Raw genomic sequence first — 14,274 nt, forward strand, 5'->3', positions numbered from 1 at the left:
GATTTTTTTTTAATCTTCAACATCGTTCTGAATTTTGTTCACCATTACATAAAATGTTCAAATTTTCAGCATTAAATTTTATTGGAAATGTATAATTGTCTTGTTGAAACTCATGTCCTGAAAGACTATGGACATATTTAAAAAGCTAAATAATGAAATGCAACTAAAAATAATATTCAGAAAGAACTTTAAGTGCATCCTGATGATGGTCACTGGTAAAAACTGGCAAAAACAAAAATCTTAGTACAAGAATATGTAAATATAGTTGGAAACCTTTGGCTGATATGAAAAAATATTAGAAAATGAAGCTGTCAATTGTCATTTGGAAAACAAAAGCTATGCTTAATAGAGGACAACTTTTTTTTAAGTCAAGCTTTTTTTTACAACCATATAATTTATATGGTAAAGATTTTATTTTAACAATTGTGGTTAGAAATACTATATCTATACTTAAGCACTTAGCTCCAGTCTAGAAAATGAAGTAGCTTCTGGCTAATTCTATCAGTTTGACAACTGTATTTTGTTGAAGATGAACTAAAAGAGACTGGTTTCTCATTATGGGAATGAAAAATCAATGGAACTTTAAATCATCACACTGTCTTTATAAGTTCCAAAACACAAAATGTAGTGATGTGCATAATGAGCTCAAGAGGCTTACAGAACATCATGGCCTGTTTGGGCCACAATATTTTCTGCACTCAGAAAGCAGTTCAAGAATTTGAAACTGAGCAAGATCTAGAGATGTATTGAATTCTTTTTTTCAAGAGGACTTTGGTTCAAGGGCAAGAACTTAATGTTTCCTGACAAAAGAGACAAGTGCCCCCCGCCCTCTCTCTCTTTCTTTCTTTCTGTACTATGAACTGAACCCAGGGGTGATTTACCACAGACCTACATCCCCAAACCTTTTTATTTTGAGTTCTCCCTAAATTGCCCATGCTGCCCTTGAACTTGAGATTCCCCTACTTCACTGGGATTACAAATGTTTGTCACTGTACCTGGTGTGTGCCAATTACTTTTACAAACCAAACTTGAATGGCATTTAATTAAATATCCAATTTTGATTTCATACATGCATAACCTTGTAGATCAACAAAGAGTTTGTTGGAGTTTGTTGAGTGAGATGAAAAGTACTTAGGATAGTATCTGATCTAATAAATTCTCAGTGCACTTTATCATTACCTTGTTAATATCAACATTTCTTATTGTGTACTGTATATCTTGGGATAGTGGAACAGTGCACCTTGATACTTGTCTGACAGTTTTGCCACTAGCCATGTTCACAGCCCACAATCCTCTTCCCTGCCACCTGGTCCTTCTCCAACATCCTTGGGCAGTGGTTTGAAGATAGGTGCACACCAGCATCACTTGCAGGTTCATCATCTCATCTGACCTCCTTCTTCACCTGGGGCTGCTGATCTCTCTTCCTTGTTTCCCATGCAGTGCTCCTGTGATTTGCTGTCCTGGTCCCTTTTCCACATTGATAGAAGGGAGCTGAGCCATGGTGGTTGGATGGTAACCACCAGAGCATTTGTACAGTCCTGCAGAACTTCTAGCACCATGAAGAGTGCAGGCTCTGCAACCAGCTGCCTGGGTGCTTGTTCAGCTCCTGCTCTAGTTCTGCCCTGAGCAAGTCCATTGCTCTAGACCTACCTGCCTTCCTCTGTCAAGACAGACTCCTATATGGATCTATATTGTCATGTGGTGTTGATGATCTACTAAGGAATGGGCTTAGAAATACCTGGCATATAATAAGCAGTCAAAATTAAAAATTTTAATTTATCTTTTTTAATATTCCTCATTATTAGCCCTAGATCTTGGGACAGTAAAATAAATGGAAGCTAGCTGGGTTCAAATTCTGACTGAACAATTCATTGGGAGTACTATTTGGAGCACATTATTAAACTAAATCAGCCTGTTAGGCTATAGGATTAATAATACCTACTTCGTAACACATAGTTGTTATAAAAATAAATAAGATAAATGGAATTAAGCACTTTGTATAATGGCCAGCATGGAATAAATAGGAATTACTAAACTTCAGTGCAGTGGTTTATAGACCTTATGATTACTGATACCAGATTGCAGATCAAAGTTATTATACAGGGCCCTATTTTCATATATCAATTGGAATTTAGCTCTACTAGTATCTAGAACTGAGTAGCAACAAATAGTTTTTTTAATAACCATAAATTACTTTTTATTTTAATAAATATTAAAGTTTTAATAAAAATATTAAAATTTAATAAAATAAGAATTTTTATTAATTATTAAAAAATTAATAAAAATAATAAATGTATATACTGCATCTTTAAGTAATGAACTTTGCTCTCTGGGTTTCTTTCCATTCCACCTTAAAGTGCATTAATTAAAAAATAATGAACCACTTCTTTATCATTATTGTTCAAAAAAGTAAAAATAATATTAACATGAAGACACTAATCCACTACCATTAGTACTGCAATCTGGCAGATTAACTTAACATCCTGCTCTATTTAATACTATCCAGCAGAAGAAAATATCTAATTTTGATTTTAAACACACTCACAAACAAAAAAAAGGAAACAAAACAATCTCACCATGGACCTCTGACAAAGGTTTGCTACAGATGCCGGGATCAGGGTGTGGTGAGGGACAAGGGTGCTGGGATCCTAGGAAAGGCTTCTGGGATCCTGGAGGGTCAGGTGAGAGGGTGAAGGCCTGCTAGGGAGGAGCAGGTGAGGGCAGGGCCTCCCTCCAATTTAGGAAACAACAGCCCTTGGTCTTGTGATTCTGGCAGCTTATTCAGTGGCTGTAAAGCCTCATCTGTCTGAAATCAAAGGCATATGCAGAAATCTACTCCCAACATAGGGTGAGTCCTTGGAGAAGCTGGCTGGGCTTCTTTCCGGAGAGTTTCTCTGAGATATCAACAATGGAAAAACAACCCAAAATTGACAGAAGACCTGCAGGAAATGTCACTCTCTTGCTTCTCCCTTTACTGGGACACTGCCTCCGGGAAGGCCAGACTGGTTCCAAGCACAGGGGTCCTCCTTCTTTGCGAGCAACCATGGCATTGTTAGTAGTCCAGAGGAGTGGCTGGTGGTATCTGCTCCAGGAGGCCCAGCTGGGGTCCCCTCCACCCAGGGTGGAGGCCATGGCTACTTCTCCACAGTTCTCTGTAAGGCTTTCAGCCCTGCCCCATGGGAGAACATACACAGAATGGCAACCACCCAGCATCCTGCATGCTGCCTTACCTCCTAAGGTCTGGCTCCTAACAACAACCTCTTCCCTCCTGGGAGGGTTTTTGCCCTACCAAGGTTGGGCAGGAACCAGAAGAACAGTTTCTCTGTTTTGCCAAGACTGGGACATGGGCTTACTCAACCCCAAATCCCTTTTGGCAAGTGTCATGAGGGCAAAGTCCACACAGTGGAAACCAAACAAAATGACATGCTCATGGAGGGGGAGAATGGGAAGCCAAATACAAAACAAAACACCCCTCCACAGAGAACAACAGAAAAGCTCACCCAACACTCCTTCTGTTCCCATGTGAGGCTGACCCCCCAGGGAGCCCAAGCAACCCCTAAAATAAAACCCAAATCAAAAACCTGAATTGTAAATCCAAACCAACAAACCCTTCCTGAAACATGCAAAGGAACTGCTTACTCAGAAATATCCCAAATAGTCTGTGATGATGATCCAGAGCATTATGGCTTCCCCTACCCTCTAAACTGGAGAATTGTATTTTCCATGCAGCACCCCAAGGAGAGCAAACTCTCTTCTCAAGGCCAGGGCAATAACAGCTAAGTAAGAAGGTAGTTCTTGCTGGCACCTGGGAACTGTGTTTTCTTTAACTCCCAGGCACAGACAGTGGCCTGGCCCAGGGAGAGATGTGAGCTCATGAGACAACTCCAAGTCCCAGGGACTGTGGGGTCTTCATATGCACCCAGCCATGGTGGATGGTGGCAATTCCTGAGAAAGAGCATGATCCGCAAACATGGATAAGGACAATATAAGGGCTACCTCTGGTGACAACATGGTAGCCACCAAAACAGCCAAACGAGCAGGATGCTGGAGGCCCCCCTATGACCACATCTCTTCCAGATTTGTAGCAAAGGCACAATTGGGGTTTCCAAGATGGCCTGTCCCAAATGACATGTAGTCCATCAATGAAGAAACCATGGTGCACCATAGGTCCCAGCTTTCTCATGTCTGGGTTCCAGGTCATTCCCTTCCCTATTCAATGTATCCTACCTTCCAGGCAATAGCTGGAAGGTGGGCCATCTTTCAGGTCCCACATCTGTAGGGTTTAATGTTGTCCTTCCCCTCTGGTTGACGGTGTTGAGCACCTGCACCCATCTCTCGATCTTCTCCAGGCTGTCTGACTTGCCTCATTCTGCCTGCTCTTTAACACATCCTGCTCTTTTCCAGGGGTGTTAGGCTGCTCATTCTCATCATGTACCAAGTAGTGGGAAGGGGCCCAGCCCTCTAGCTCCCCAAACCTCACATACCAGTAGCCACTCTCCTGATTTTCCAGCACCTGCACCTCCACTCCAGCAGGGAAACTGATCTCTGAGTCCTGGATCTTCTGGGAGGTGCTACATGTTACATAGGAGGTGGCTGGCCCTTCCTACTCCTTCTTAGGGATACATGGGAGAGCAGTGGCTGGGAGGATAATGCTGTCGGCTGAGCCTCTCCTGGTCCCCCTTCATTGGGCCCTTCAGAGGCTATGTGTGGGGTAAGCTCTGAATCCTCATTCCTAGGGTCCTTAGGGCCCTTCCTCCTGGAGCTGGCCTGTGGGTCTCAGTTGGCATCCTAAAGTGCTGATGTCCATCTTCTCTTGACTCTGTGACTCTGCAAGTTCAGAAAGGGCTTAGGCTGGACAGATGGCTTGGCCTGGACACAGGAGGTGATCCCAGCCCTCATATCAGTGTCCTTCCCCTGGCCCTGACATTGGGAGTGCCACGAATGCCTGCATCCTAGGCAAAGCATGGCTTCAGGCCACCACTGTTCTTTGAAAAGAAGGAGGAAGAGGAGGAGGATGAGGAGCAGGTGGTGTTGATGGTGATGGATGAAGAAAAGGAGGCCAAGGAGTGGTTCTTCTCCAGTTCGGCCTGGCATTCTTTTCTGTCTTGAGCTTTAGGAGTGATGATGACTTGGGGGAGCCTCACTTGGGGGAGTTTTTCTTGGCAAGGAACAATGAGGAGCCCCCTGTGGAGTCACTGTCCCCAGAGGAGCCTCTGGTCGACAGGGTGTCCACTCCATATGGCCAGAAGCCCTCATTCTCATCCCTGGTCTACTCTTCTAGGGCCAAGTTTTCTGAAGGCTCACCCACCTTGAAGTGGGCCACTGCAGGGAGGAGGCATGTGAGGGTCTATGGGGCTGGGCAGGCTTATGGTCTCCTGAGCCTCTGTCCTCTGTGTGCTCCTCACTCAGCTCTGGTTCAGAGTCAAAGCCAAAGGTGGGGATGTCATACTCAGGCTCCTCTTACTTGAGCTTCAGAAGGGAATCCTGGCTCTTGTTGGCACCCACAGGGGCCTCCTTGTTCTCCTTGGGCTTGCTGAGGGGTATTGGCGGCAGGACTTTGGACTGTGTCAATATGCTCCTGCAGCTTCTCAGGTTGTGTCGCAGTCTGGCTAGGCACAGAATAACCAAGCTGCCACACAGCATTGTAGGTTCAAAACAGGAACTCTTTTATTCTACACACTCCCAAGAATGCCAAGCACACAGCCTTCTCCTGGGACACACCACCCCAACCAGAAAACCCTCCTCTGGAAATCCCTCCTCCCACACTTCCCCAACCAATGGGAACTCTCTGAGAATCCCAGCAAGACCTCCAAACTAGCAGGCTTAGAACTCCAAAGTACCAGGCCAAGGCAGACAGCAGGGGTCTAATATACAATTGAATACACAGCTTAACATAAACATTAACATCTCAATGGCTTGCTGGAATCACCTCTCAACCACTCCCTACTGGCAAAAGTGCCACTCATCATTCCCACTCAGCTATGGCTCTCAGCAATATGGGTCTTTGCAGTGCAGGGTCCAGCAGAGGTCACAGCTGGGTGTGGTCACAGTGATGCAATAGGCAGCAGGGACAGCAGACTACCATGCACCATGGGGCACCTAGAAGAGCATGTCCCTACACTGGTCCACAGTGGAAGCAGCCAATGTGAGTGTCAAAGTCACAATTGTGCCTTTCCCACAGTTTCTTAATTAGAAAACACAAGGATGTTGGACTTGCTTTATGTTTGGATATGGAGTGACCAGGAGAGAACAGCAAACACAAAACCATCAATTGCAAAATGAAACACACCTATCCCACTCCTCGAGTTATGCCTGAATGACTTAATGTGACACAGCCACATTAATGTTTATAGCAGCTCAACTCACAATAGCTAAACTATGGAAGAAACCTAGGTGCCCTTTAGCAGATGAAATGGAAAAGAAAATGTGGTATATATACACAATGGACTATTACTCAGTCATAAAAAGAACAAAGTTATGACATTGGCAAAATAACCTAATCCCAAAGAACCAGAGGCTGAATGTTTTCTCTGATTTGTGGATGCTAATTCACAAAAACGGGGGAGGGTGCCTAAGGAAGAATAGAAGGGCTTTGGATTAGACAAAGGGAGGGGAGGTGGCATGGGAGTAGGAGGGATAGTAGAATGAATCAGACATTATGAGCTTATGTGCATATATGATTACATGACCAATGTAATTCTACAACACGTACAGCTGGAAGAATGAGAAGTTATACTCCATTTATGTATGATGTATCCAAATACCATCTACTGTCATATAAAACTAATCGACTCTGGATGGGTACAGTCATGTCCAGTAGAACCGTGGAGAGATTTTTGGAGCCAAGTGGAATGACTGCCTAAGTAACCCAGAGGAAAGCAGCCTCAGAATGACCCTCTGGAGGGTGAGAATAACTGTGCGGTGGGTGTGGGAGAAGAAGCAGCGCAGAGTCAGGAGGAGCCTGAGGTCAGACCAAGTGGGGGTGGGGGTCTCTTCACCCTGGAGACTTCCTTTGACCAACCGCCTTGGCCCAAGTCCTTTATGCGTCACAGGTTCCATCCACAAGTCACAAAGGCTAAACTCCAGTTCAGCCTTTGGTCCAAGGAGGAGCTGGCTTCTCAGCCAAGCTGCTCTGTGCTGACCAGCGTTGGACTAGTGTGGACTTCTGCCTAGTGACGAGCCCCCGTGCCCTCCATGGGCACTCTTCTGGCCATGTGCGGTCACAGGCTGTGCCGCAGGGCCCTGGTGGCCCGTCAGACTCCCCTGCGCCTCGCCCAGGAGGCTCCCTCTCCTCACAGGGACCACCCGGCTGCACCTGCCGCTCCCCCCAGCCCTGCCAGCAGGCGCTTCCTCCAGGATCGCCGACCTCCACCTCGGGGCCTCCTGCTGCTGGCAGGGACAGAGGCCCGCTCCTCTGTAGGGGGATCCTGCCCCCGCGTCCTGGGGGCCGTTCCCCAAAAAGCAGGTGCTATCGCCAAACAACTCCCGGATGGACGGCCCCTGGACAGCAGTAAGGGTCCCCCTCCTGGGCGCTGGCCACTCCTCCTGCCTCCAGTTCCTCAGCTCATCCACCAAGCTGAGGGGCCCATGACAGCTGCTCGCTGCCCTCTTGGTGCAGCTAAGGAAGCTGAGCTCAGGGCCCAGGAACATCCAGAAAACAGCAAGATCCATCAGGAGGAGGAGCAGGAGGAGGAGGAGGAGAAGGAGGAGGAGGGGGACAAGGAGAAGCTGAAGGAGGAGAAAGAAGAGAAGCTGGAGAAGGAGAAGGACGAGGAGGAAGAGGAGAAGGAGGAGGAGGAGGAGGAGGAGGAGGAGGAGGAAGAGGAGGAGGAGGAGGAAGAGGAGGAGGAGGAGGAGCTGAAGGAGAAGGAGAAGGGCGAGGAGGAGAAGGACGAGGAGGAGAAGAAGATGGAGGAGGTCACTCGGGGAGACCTCAGTGCCCTGGAGGCCAGTTCTAGGCCCCTAGAGGGAAATAGTGTTCTCGAGAGGCCCCCCGTGTCGCCCAAGTAGTGGATCTGCCTGTCTGCCTCCCCATCCATCCAGGGAGAGCAGGGCCTGAAGCCCACCTGTGTTCTATCCCAGGGTTGGCCCCTACTAACTGCTGCTTCCAGGAGGCCGCATAAAAGAAAGCTGCCAGTGGCCCTGCCATCACTGATTGCCTGGCATCAGGATGGGCTGCCCCCACCTGCAAAGCGGCCACTTTTATGTTCAAAAGGCACCCTGAGGAGGGTTCAGAGTGCCAGAAGTAACCACGTGAAGCCTGAGACACAGGTCGCCCAGGGCGGAAGAGAGGCTCTGGAGGACTGCACCACCACTGTCCATTCATCCTCCCCACCTGCAGGCCCTACCTGGAATGCAGGCCCCCTCCCCCCACCCACTGACCCCTCCCCCATTCCAATGGAATTCCAGCCTGCTGGGCCCCTGAACCTACCCATCCCTCCACCTTCCCCCTCATCTAATATTCCACTGCCTCTTCCCAGGAAACCTCCTTCTCCCTTCAGCCCCAGTCCCCATGTTGGAATTACCCCTAATGTGTTTCACCTTCCCACACCTCCTACCCAGGTCCCTTTCCCCTCCAATACTACCTCTTCCAGAATGGAATCCCCAACCCCCATGTGCATAGATCCTCCTCCTCCTCCTCCTCCTTCTCCTTTTCCTCTTCCTCCCCCTCCCCCTCCTTCTCCTTGTCCTCCTCCTCCTCCTCTTCCATTTCCTTCTCCTCTTCTTTCACTTTTTTCTCCTGCTCCTCCTCCCCCTCCTCCTCCTCCCCCTCCTCCTTCTCCTCATCCTACTCCCTCTCTTCTTCCTCATTCCCCTTCTCCTTTTCCTCCACCTCCTCCTCCTCCTCCTCTTCCTCCTCCTCCTCCTCCTCCTCCTCCTTTTCCCTCTCCCCCTTCTCCATTTCCACTTCCTCCTGCTCCTATTCCTCCTCCTCCTCCTCCCCTTCCTGCTCCTCCTCCTAGTGTTCCCTCTCCTTTGGCTGCTCCTCCTGCTGCTCCTCTTCCTCCTCCTCCTCATTCCTTCCCAAGACCCACTCCTGTCCCTTCCACCCCAAACCCCAATACCCAGGGCCAGCACTCCACTAGGAGTGTCCCTCCCACCCTAATAGCCATGTGATTGGCTCACCTTTCCCAGAATCCCGCTGTGCTGCCTGAGGACACGGCCATGGACACCACTCCCCCTTCCATGGCGGTCATTTTGTCCTCTCCTGCATCCAGTGACAGCAATGTCCATGGCCATAGGCAGCACAGGCAGCCAGCAAAGGGACCAGTCCTCCCCAGCCCTGCTGCTCCTCTTCCTCCTCCTCCTCATTCCTTACCAAGACCCACTCCTGTCCCTTCCACCCCAAACCCCAATACCCAGGGCCAGCACTCCACTAGGAGTGTCCCTCCCACCCTAAGAGCCATGTCATCGGCTCACCTTTCCCAGAATCCCGCTGTGCTGCCTGAGGACATGGCCATGGACACCACTCCCCCTTCCATGGCGGTCATTTTGTCTTCTCCTGCATCCAGTGACAGCAATGTCCATGGCCATAGGCAGCACAGGCAGCCAGCAAAGGGACCAGTCCTCCCCAGCCCCCCAACCCTTCAGTTCTCCCAACCCAATCTGTCCCATTCCATTGTCCCACCACCCACCCCTCAGCCTGCTTCTAGGAACCCTGCTGGACAGCAAAGAGCCTCTCTTCCCAATGCCCCCACGGTTACCATGCTGCCAGTGCAGGACCACTCACCGGCCTCCACCCTGGCACAGAGGGCATCAGCACCACCAACCTCCCAGGCTGCCAGTGAAGAGCCCATGGATACGACCCCTCCTTCGAAGGCTGTCAAGTTCTAGTCACCTCCTGCCTGCCAAGTTCTTAGACTGACTCAATTTGGTAAGCAGGGCAGACACGTCGACAGCTATTTCTATATTGTAGGCCTGGTGCCACATATTTGCGATTTGTTGGCTTTTCACATAATAGCTGAAGACATAATCACCAATGAAGCAGTGTATATGTGTACGCGCACACACACACACACTCACACACACACATACACAGAAATGCCACAGTGTTTGTCTCTAAGTTTCAGAAGTAGGCAAACTTGAAAATTTTCTGAAACTATAAAGGAGACTAAAGAGATGTGATAAGTGTATGAACTGTGGGAGCCTGGACTTAAATCAAGCATGGAGGATGACAACAGGACAACTAAGAAATCGGGCTATAGACTAGAGGAAAGTATTGTGTCAATGTTAGTTTCCTGAATGTAGGAATTTTCCAGGGTTATGGGAGAGAATGTGCTGTCCTGGACAATTCACAGCACAGTAAAGGCATTAAGTGCACAGGGGTAGGAGACACAAATACTCTTCTCAAACTGTTCAGAAAGGTTGAATTAGGGAAAGAGGCAAGATAAAGTACATGTGGCAAAATGTGAAAAGTCTGTGACTCCTCCTAGACATTCCAAAGAACTCTCCTGGAGAGACAGGAAATAAAGTTTGTCCAGGCAGTTTCAGTGGTCTTCCCTCCCCCACTAGGAAGAAAAGTTTGGCATTCATTTGCAAACACACTTCAATATTTCACATGTATAGATGAATCTTTCAACTATTATAATATAGACCTCTCTCCCTCATTAATGATGTGTTAAAAATCTGTAAAAGCTGTTTGCTCCACAAGATTAGTTCAACAAGATTGATTAGATCAATTAGGAAAGAATTCCCATATGGAATTCTCTTAACAGTATTTCTAAAGTTTGAAAATCCTGCAGAGTAAAAAATATCTAAAATTACTATAAAGAGTAAATAACAATGGATTGGAACTGATGTAACAATGACTGCAGATTGTGTTTACATAGAAAAACAGAATTGGGCTTTACAGGAGGAAATGTGAGCAGGCCAGAAACAGGGCAGCAATGAAGTTACGTAAGTTGTCAAGAGTTTGATAGCACCATGACGTTGATCATAAAACTGTTCCATGATGTGTGTCCTCATGAGAACCCTGAGGTGCCCGTTTCCATGACTCTGTACACTATGCTTTGCTTTGCTTCACATTCTCTATATTGAAGAAGCTGGAGTAGAGCAGCTTTCTATTTCTCATAAAGATTAAATTTAATCTCAATTAAAGGAAGACCTTTCTAACATGTGGGACATGAGTAGTCACATTGGGTCTGGCCTTGTGATCCTCAGGTGGCGTATTTGTCATCAAATATAGCAGTTGACCTTGTGGGGAGGATCAGTATTCAGGGTCAGTACCAAGCAGCAGAGAACTCAGCCCATCACAGGTTGAAAGCAGAGCACTGCAGCACCAAGGGAATGAGGTTCTTGACTCAGCTAACCATTGGTGAATTAGGCTAAGGCTTGTTGAATATTTGTTGATACTTGCCCTCAACTAGCTTTGAACTATGAATAAGTATATCTGAGCAGCTGGCTCCGACAGAGGGCAAGATGGAAGCACCCAATAGAGAATAGTATGAACCAATGTTCTTTTCCCTGGAAGTGTCTTTCTTACTCTGATTTTTCTACTCCTTCCCATGTGCAGGCCCCACCTCCTTGGCCATAGGTGTGAGCTCACCACCTGGACTGGCCCATCAGGAAACTCAAACTTCCCCAAAGAAACAAAGCATTCAAGGTGGAGAGGTGTTCCATATGGAGACCACCCAAGTGGAGGAAGGGGAAAAGAAAATCAGACACACTGGCCTGAGAACTGGTCCACACTGTTTATTTTTTGCATTAGCTTCAACCAAAGGAGGAACGGTAGTTTTATTGTCTCAGTGAGACCCTCGATATCATTCATTGTCTTCTGAAGAGACTACTGGTCACTGCGAAATAGAAGAAAAGATACTCATGCTCAAATTCCATTCCACTGTAAAGTGCACAAAAAGAGTACTACCACATGAAAAATTCATGTGTCAGGAAAAAGAATTTTTGAAAGAATGATCACAAATTTTATTAGATGTTTTCGCCATGAGTCATTTATTCCCTTTATGATTTTTTTTTTATTTCTGGGGAACTAAAGCAGAACTTGCAAATGAGAAAAGTTAACATTCTTCACTTTTAATAAATATGGGTGTGTTTTATAAACTAATTCATAGATCTTACATCTTATTAGCTTCATCTCTTTAATTCCAGTCTGAAAACAAGAATAACTGCTCAATAAACTTAAGATAATACTACTAAACTGAATAAAAAACAGATTAATAATAAGATTTCATCAGTTCATCTGTCAAATCAATACTTAGGAATTAATTGTGGATTGTAAATTTCATTTTAGTTTATTTAGTACTATATATTTGGGTGCTTCCCTATGATTTTGATCTAAATATATAAGGAAATAATATTTTTAGATTGCTATAATAAAATCTGTCAAAGTTATGTTTATTTTTATGGTAATGTCTTTCTCTTCCATTTCAAAGTGTGAGGGAAAAGAAATTTATCTCTTCAAATTCTATTTTATGTTTTGTGGCAAAATGTGAAAAGTTTGTGACTCCTCCTAGACATTCCAAATAACTGTCATGAAGAGGCAGGAAATAAAGTTTGTCCAGGCAATTTCAGTCTTCTTCCCTCCCCCACTAGGAAGAAAATTTTGCATTTATTTGCAAATACACTGACTTCAATATTTCACATGTGTCTATGAATATTTCAACTATTATAATATAGATCTCTCTCTCTCATTAATGATGTGTTAAAATCTTAAAAAGCTGTTTGCTCAACAAAATTGGTCAACAAGATTTGTTAGATCAATAAGAAAGGCCATATCGGGATTCTCTTAAGAGTCTTATGACATTTCCAAAGTTTAAAAATCCTACAGAATAAAAAACATCTAAATTTAGTATAAATAATAAATAACTGTGGATTCAAACTAATGTAAGAATGAATGAAAGTAGAATTGGGCTTTACAGGAGGAAATGTGACCAGTCCAGAAACAGGGCAGCAATGAAGTTATGTAAGTTGTCAAGAGTTTGATAGCACCATGACTTTGACCATGAAACTGTTCCATGATGCGTGCTCTAATGAGAACCCTGAGGTGCCCGTTTCCATGACTCTGTACACTATGCTTTGCTTTGCTTCACATTCTCTACATTGAAGAACCTGGAGTAGAGCAGCTTTCTATTTCTCAAAAACATTCCATTTAATTTCAATTGGAGGAAGACCTTTCTAACACGTGGGACATGAGTAGTCACATTGGGTTTGGCCTTCTGATCCTCAGGTGGGGTGTTTGTTATCAAATATAGCAGTTGTCCTTGCAGAGGATCAGTATTCAGGGTCAGTACCAAGCAGCAGAGAACTCAGCCCACCACAGGTTGAAAGTAGAGCACTGCAGCACCAAGGGAATAAGGACGCTGCTCTTTTACATCCACTCTCCAACAGTTTTCATTTTCAATCAGAGTACTTAAGTAGGAATGATTGTTCTTCCAATGGTAATGTCCAGTTCTTTGTTCTCTCAAGAGCAATGCATACCAATTGTAGCATAAAATATTTTGCTTAGAGTTTTTCTATTACATTGAGCCTTTATAGTGTCATACACTCTGTGCAAAACATCACATCATTTCATGTAAATTTCACAATTCTCTGAACTAGACATTATGAGTCCCATTTTACATGTTCATAAAATGAGCTTTATGGAGGGAAGCTTCATTACTTTTCTTCCAAAAACACTCAGTGGTAAGAAAGAGCAGAGGTGATTACAAATCTGATTCCAAATCCATAATGATTAACCTGTATACTCAACAAACTTTACAACATGGACTTGCTGAAAAGAGGCTTATAAACTGCTTTATGCAGAGTTTGTAATTAGGCATTCAAAATATGCTACCATCCATTCAGTAACCATGTGTGCCAAATGTCTTGTAGGACCATGACAATGAAATAACTTGTTGAAATTAATCATGGAATAAATATAGAGCAAGAAATGCAAAGAAGAGATATTTTTACCGATTAATTAAAATTAGTATGAAAAGTACATTTTAAAAGGAACTAACAAACTGTAATAATATTCAAAATGCAATATTTGAGTCCTATTTGTGCTTAGCAAAAAACTAAATCAACACTGTTTCCAAATCCTATGACTTCTCTGAGGATAAATTTAAATTTATTATTGTGAATGTTATTCAAACCAGAGCTCCATTAGGCATCAGATATTTCAAAATATCTGATTTCCTCTTAAACACTAACCCTGTGCCTTCCATTTCTGATTTCATCTTCAGCATTAACCCTGTCCCTTCATTTAAAGGAAGTTCAGTGAAGTTCAATGCCCCCCAAATTACTGAAAAATATCAAATTCAATTTTTTTAAAGGTCTGAA

General features: G+C 45.0%; 1 pseudogene; it reads right to left on the reverse strand.

The window, feature by feature from the left end:
- Positions 1-4,223: 4,223 nt before the first annotated feature.
- LOC144372470 (SH3 and PX domain-containing protein 2A pseudogene) lies at positions 4,224-5,643 on the reverse strand (annotated as a pseudogene).
- Between the last annotated feature and the right edge of the window lie 8,631 nt (positions 5,644-14,274).

This window comes from Ictidomys tridecemlineatus, unplaced genomic scaffold (genome assembly GCF_052094955.1).
Source record: "Ictidomys tridecemlineatus isolate mIctTri1 unplaced genomic scaffold, mIctTri1.hap1 Scaffold_108, whole genome shotgun sequence".
In the NCBI taxonomy this organism is placed as follows: domain Eukaryota; kingdom Metazoa; phylum Chordata; class Mammalia; order Rodentia; family Sciuridae; genus Ictidomys; species Ictidomys tridecemlineatus.